Here is a 5,856-nt window from a genome sequence, read left to right as displayed (position 1 = left end):
TGGGATTGGAAGTAGTTGATGAGGTAGAACCTATTGCCCTGTTATATCAAACCCTTGGGAGTTACTTCTACGTATTGCTTATATTGCTATGCTATGCTCGTAGACGTGGTTTGGGTGAGTGAATCCATGACAGATGTGAGATTGTTAATTAATGGTTCAACTTAAGGTGGCAACTTTAATACACATCTGGGTGGATTGCTTGTCGGGCACCTGGAGAATCCAGTGTTGTCCTAGGATATCCCGGAGTACCCGTGTGATAATCCTAAGGTCCGCCACCCAGGCTCAAAGGGAACTGAGATATTTCATGCTAGAAACTTCCGTGTGCAGCCACAAGCTATTATGGGCTCTAGCATAGTTGAGTAAGTTGCATGACCTCTTCCAGTGGTAGGCTAGCAGATGTAGAGGGATGTAGGTTGGTACTGTCTACCGGGTTAGAGCTAATGCTTCTGAAAGACTGTGTCTCGGTCATCCGTTTCTCAAACACCATGTAGTGCGAGAAATCCAACGGAGGAGATCGAGTCTTGTGGGGAAAAGTGCGCAAACCTCTGTCAGAGTGTACAACTAATCATGGTTAGCCGTGTCCCCGTTATGGACATCTTGAGTATCTAGTACTTGGATTATCATATGTATCTCATCACTCTAAATTAATATTGTTGGGTTGATAATTACTTTTAATTGGGATTGAGTTGGAGGAACCTTCTCAATGATGTTTCAACTACCATGATAGTTAAATAAAATCTATTCCTTTGTTGTAGGGAAAAATTGGCTTTTCGCAAAACTTAACCATAGAGCTTTCCACCAGCCAAATATGCATGTAGTGATAGCATTATTCTGTTCTTGCTCTACTGTGTTATATTGCCAGCATATTCCATGTGCTGACCCGTTTTCGGGCTGCAACATATTATGTTGCAGACTTTTCAGACGAGGAGTAAGGTTCGTTAGGTCATTGCCGTGCAGCTCAGCTATGCCGTTGGAGTTGATGGACTCACTTTATCTTCCAAGCCTTCCGTGTTATCGTATTAGATGGCCTTAAGCCATATTTATTGTAATAAGTTCTCTTTTGAGACATTCGATGTAATAAGTGTGTGATTGCTACTCTGTTATAAATCCTTCGAGTACTATGTGTGTCAGCATTACCGATCCAGGGATGACACTGAAGCACAGAGACTTGACCGTTTGAGGTCGGGTCGCTACAAGATGGTATCAGAGCACACGCTGAGTGTAGGACACGACCACTAAGCTAAAGCCCTAGATCACTACTCTCTTCTCATTTCTGACTCCTCTCCATTTTCTACTCTTTAGGATGGCGGACGCAAGGAACAAGTTTGCACAACCGGATGAAGAAGCACCTTTTGGACGACACTTGAAGGAAGTCACTAAGTACCTGAACATTGGAATACCAAGCTTCACCGGGACTTACAACGCCACTTTACCAGAAGAGGAGCGATGGATGATTCAAGTTCAAGTTCCAGGAAGGACATTCGCGCCAGTCACTAAACCCATAGAGTTTTCCTTTGATGCACCAACCTGGAGTCTAGGAAAGAGTATGGCAGCTCACATCACCATGGGACGCATTGGAGAAGTTTACCATAAGGAGCTTAAGGATACTATCTACCATATTTGTGGGCGCCGAGATGAGCAATGGGAGATGATCAGCACCAGGAAGGATAGATCAATCGCAGCTTTCATCCAGGAGTTAAACCAGCACATTCGTCGCCACGAGAACTAGATGTGCGCAGGCATGATAGATCTGAAGAAGGCGATGACAAGGATCACGGAACTGGAGGAAGACCTCAAAGCTACTCGTGAAGAATATGAGGAGGAAATCGTCGTACTAGTGGAGAAGAATGACGATCTGGAAAGGAAGCTAGGAGTATTCATGGGAGACCCCACGCCAGGAGGAGAAGACGATGAACCCAAAGAGATTCGTTCTGAGGACTACATCATCATCAACGACACCGACTCGGACCCCGACGATAGCGATGATGACTATGAAGATGAAGCTGGAGCAGACATCATGGAGTCTTCGATCGATCAATATTTCTAGTCGACCACCACATAAGTAGTAGTATTCCACCATGTATATAGTATAGTCCGAACACTTTTGTAACGATAGTTAGATCGATTGTATGCCCTTGCTTGATTGATTGAGTGATATGATTGTGTTTGTCTCATGTGCATATGGGTAGTGTTTTTCTCACTAGACCTCATTTTATTCTATTCTCTTCCCTCTAAACCCTCAGATGCCTCCGAGACGTGACCCCGGATTTACTTTCCCACCAGAGCTCACTTAGTTGATCCAGCAGCAGAATACACTGATGCAGTTGTTAGTTCAGAACCAAGGCAACAACAACAACAACAACTCACCACCACCACCAGTTGACAACTTAGCCCGCTTTCTGAGGTTGCAGCCACCGGTGTTTTCCAGTAGCACCGAGCCGATAGTGGCTGATGATTGGCTCCGCAGGATTGGAAGGGAGTTAACCATTGCAGGATGTACATATGCTGAGAAGGTGCGTTTTTCCGCACATCAGTTGGATGGACCAGCAGCCTCATGGTGGGAGAATTACATAGTCACCTACCCTATAGCCACTGTTACATGGGATCAATTTCAGCAAGCATTCCGCACCGCCCATGTCTCAACGGGAGCTATGAGGATGAAGAAGTGTGGGTTTCACAACTTGCGCCAAGGGAACCGTACTGTAGTGCATTACATGGATGAATTTAGTAAGCTGTCTTGTTATGCCCCTGACGATGTGGCCACAGATGCCGCGAAGCAGGAGAAGTTTATGGAAGGGCTGAACGATGAGATGAGCATGCAATTGATGGTGGCAACATTTAACAACTACCAGGAGTTGGTAGACAAGGCTCTTATGATTGAAGGGAAGTAGCAACAAATTGAGAGCCACAAAAGGAAGTATGGACAAGGAAGGTACAACTCAGGAGCCCAGCAGAAGCCTCGTCTAACCCCGAACTCGGGAGGACTTGTTCATAACCATGGAAGCCATAACCACAATAGAGGAAGTTCGCATAACCACAATGGTTTCAAGAATGGGACTGGGAACGGAGTAAGCAACAATCAGAACCGCTCCAATCCAGCTACACCCACCAAGAGAGACCTAAGTCACGTTACTTGCTTCAAGTGCGGGAAGACTGGACACTATGCCACAGAGTGCCCTGAAGCGAAGAATGGAAACGCTAATGGGAGTGCTGGGAAGAAGCCCAATCCATTCAACAAAGGACAAGTGAACCACGTTAACGTGGAGGAGGTTGAAGGGCAGTGATGACCCACAAGTATAGGGGATCTATCAAGTCCTTTCGATAAGTAAGAGTGTCGAACCCAACGAGGAGCAGAAGGAAATGATAAGCGATTTTCATCAAGGTATTCTCTGCAAGCACTGAAATTATAGGTAACAGATAGTTTTGTGATAAGATAAATTTGTAACGAGCAACAAGTAACAAAAGTAAATAAAGTGCAGCAAGGTGTCCCAATCCTTTTTGTAGCAAAGGACAAGCCTGGACAAACTGTTATATAGAGAAAAGCGCTCCCGAGGACACATGGGAATATCGTCAAGCTAGTTTTCATCAACGTTCATATGATTCGCGTTCGGTACTTTGATAATTTGGTATGTGGGTGGACCGGTGCTTGGGTACTGTCCTTACTTGGACAAGCATCCCACTTATGATTAACCTCTATTGCAAGCATCCGCAACTACAACAAAAGTATTAAGGTAAACCTAACCATAGCATGAAACATATGGATCCAAATCAGCCCCTTACGAAGCAACACATAAACTAGGGTTTAAGCTTCTGTCACTCTAGCAACCCATCATCTACTTATTACTTCCCAATGCCTTCCTCTAGGCCCAAATAATGGTGAAGTGTCATGTAGTCGACGTTCACATAACACCACTAGAGGAGAGACAACATACATCTCATCAAAATATCGAACGAAAGACCAAATTCACATGACTACTAATAGCAAGACTTCTCCCATGTCCTCAGGAACAAACGTAACTACTCACAAAGCATATTCATGTTCATAATCAGAGGGGTATTAATATGCATATAGGATCTGAACATATGATCTTCCACCAAATAAACCAACTAGCATCAACTACAAGGAGTAATTAACACTACTAGCAACCCACAGGTACCAATCCCGGACTTGGAGACAAGAATTGGATACAAGAGATGAACTAGGGTTTTGAGAGGAGATGGTGCTGGTGAAGATGTTGATGGAGATTGCCCTCTCCCGATGAGAGGAGCGTTGGTGATGACGATGGCGATGATTTCCCCCTCCGGAGGGAAGTTTCCCCGGCAGAACAGCTCCGCCAGAGCCCTAGATTGGTTCCGCCAAGGTTCCGCCTCGTGGCGGCGGAGTTTCGTCCGAGAAGATGGCTTATTTTTTTCCTCATCGAAAGACTCATATAGCAGAAGATGGTCATCGGAGGGCCACCAGGGGGCCCACGAGGTAGGGGGCGCGCCCAGGGGGTAGGGCGCGCCCCCACCCTCGTGGGCAGGGTGTGGCCCCCCTGGTGAACTTCTTGCGCTCAATATTTATTATATATTCTGAAATTGACTTCCGTGAAGTTTCAGGACTTTTGGAGCTGTGCAGAATAGGTCTCTAATATTTGCTCCTTTTCCAGCCCAGAATCCCAGCTGCCGGCATTCTCCCTCTTTATGTAAACCTTGTAAATAAGAGAGAATAGGCATAAGTATTGTGACATAATGTGTAATACAGCCCATAATGCAATAAATATCAATATAAAAGCATGATGCAAAATGGACGTATCAACTCCCCAAGCTTAGACCTCGCTTGTCCTCAAGCGAAAGCCGAAATCGAAAAATATGTCCACATGTTTAGAGATAGAGGTGTCATAAAATAAAAGGACATGAGGGCATCATGATCATTCTTAAAGACAATATAACGTATCAACTCCCCCAAGCTTAGACCTCGCTTGTCCTCAAGCGAAAGCCGAAATCGAAAAATATGTCCACATGTTTAGAGATAGAGGTGTCGATAAAAATAAAATACGGACATGAGGGCATCATGATCATTCTTAGAACAACAACTTATATAATTCTTGTCATATGTTTCTTATGCTAGAGTAATAATTCAATCACAATTTCAAGTATGAATCGTAAACTTCATTGAAAACTAACAAACTATAATCTCAGTCATTGGAGCAATTGCAATTTATCATAACATAGGAAAGAGTCAATATATAAGAGCTTTTCAGCAAGTCCACATACTCAACTATCATATAGTCTTTCACAATTGCTGACACTCACGCAATACTTATGGGTATGGAGTTTTAATCGGACACAGAGAAAGATAGGGGCTTATAGTTTTGCCTCCCAATGTTTTACCTCAAGGGTAATGTCAACAATAATAGTTCATGAAAACTCACATCCAATTAGCCATATATACCAGGATCTTTCCAACATACTGTGCTTGCCAAAGGATAAAATGTAAAAGGAAGGGTGAAGATCACCATGACTCTTATGCAAGGTAGGAGATAAAAGTAAAAGATAGGCCCTTCGCAGAGGGAAGCAGAGGTTGTCATGCGCTTTTATGGTTGGATGCACAAAATCTTAATGCGAAAGAACGTCACTTTATATTGCCACTTGTGATATGGACCTTTATTATGCAGTCGTCGCTTTTATTTCTTCCATATCACACGATCGTATAAAGCTTATTTTCTCCCACACCTAATAAGTCATGCATATTTAGAGAGCATTTTTTATTGCTTGCACCGATGACAACTTACTTGGAGGATCTTTACTCAATCCATAGGTAGGTACAGTGGACTCTCATGGCAAGACTGGTTTAAGGGTATTTGGAAGCACAAG

Source organism: Triticum urartu, chromosome 7 (assembly GCF_003073215.2).
Source record: "Triticum urartu cultivar G1812 chromosome 7, Tu2.1, whole genome shotgun sequence".
Taxonomy (NCBI): Eukaryota; Viridiplantae; Streptophyta; class Magnoliopsida; order Poales; family Poaceae; genus Triticum; species Triticum urartu.
This window is presented reverse-complemented; position numbering follows the sequence as displayed.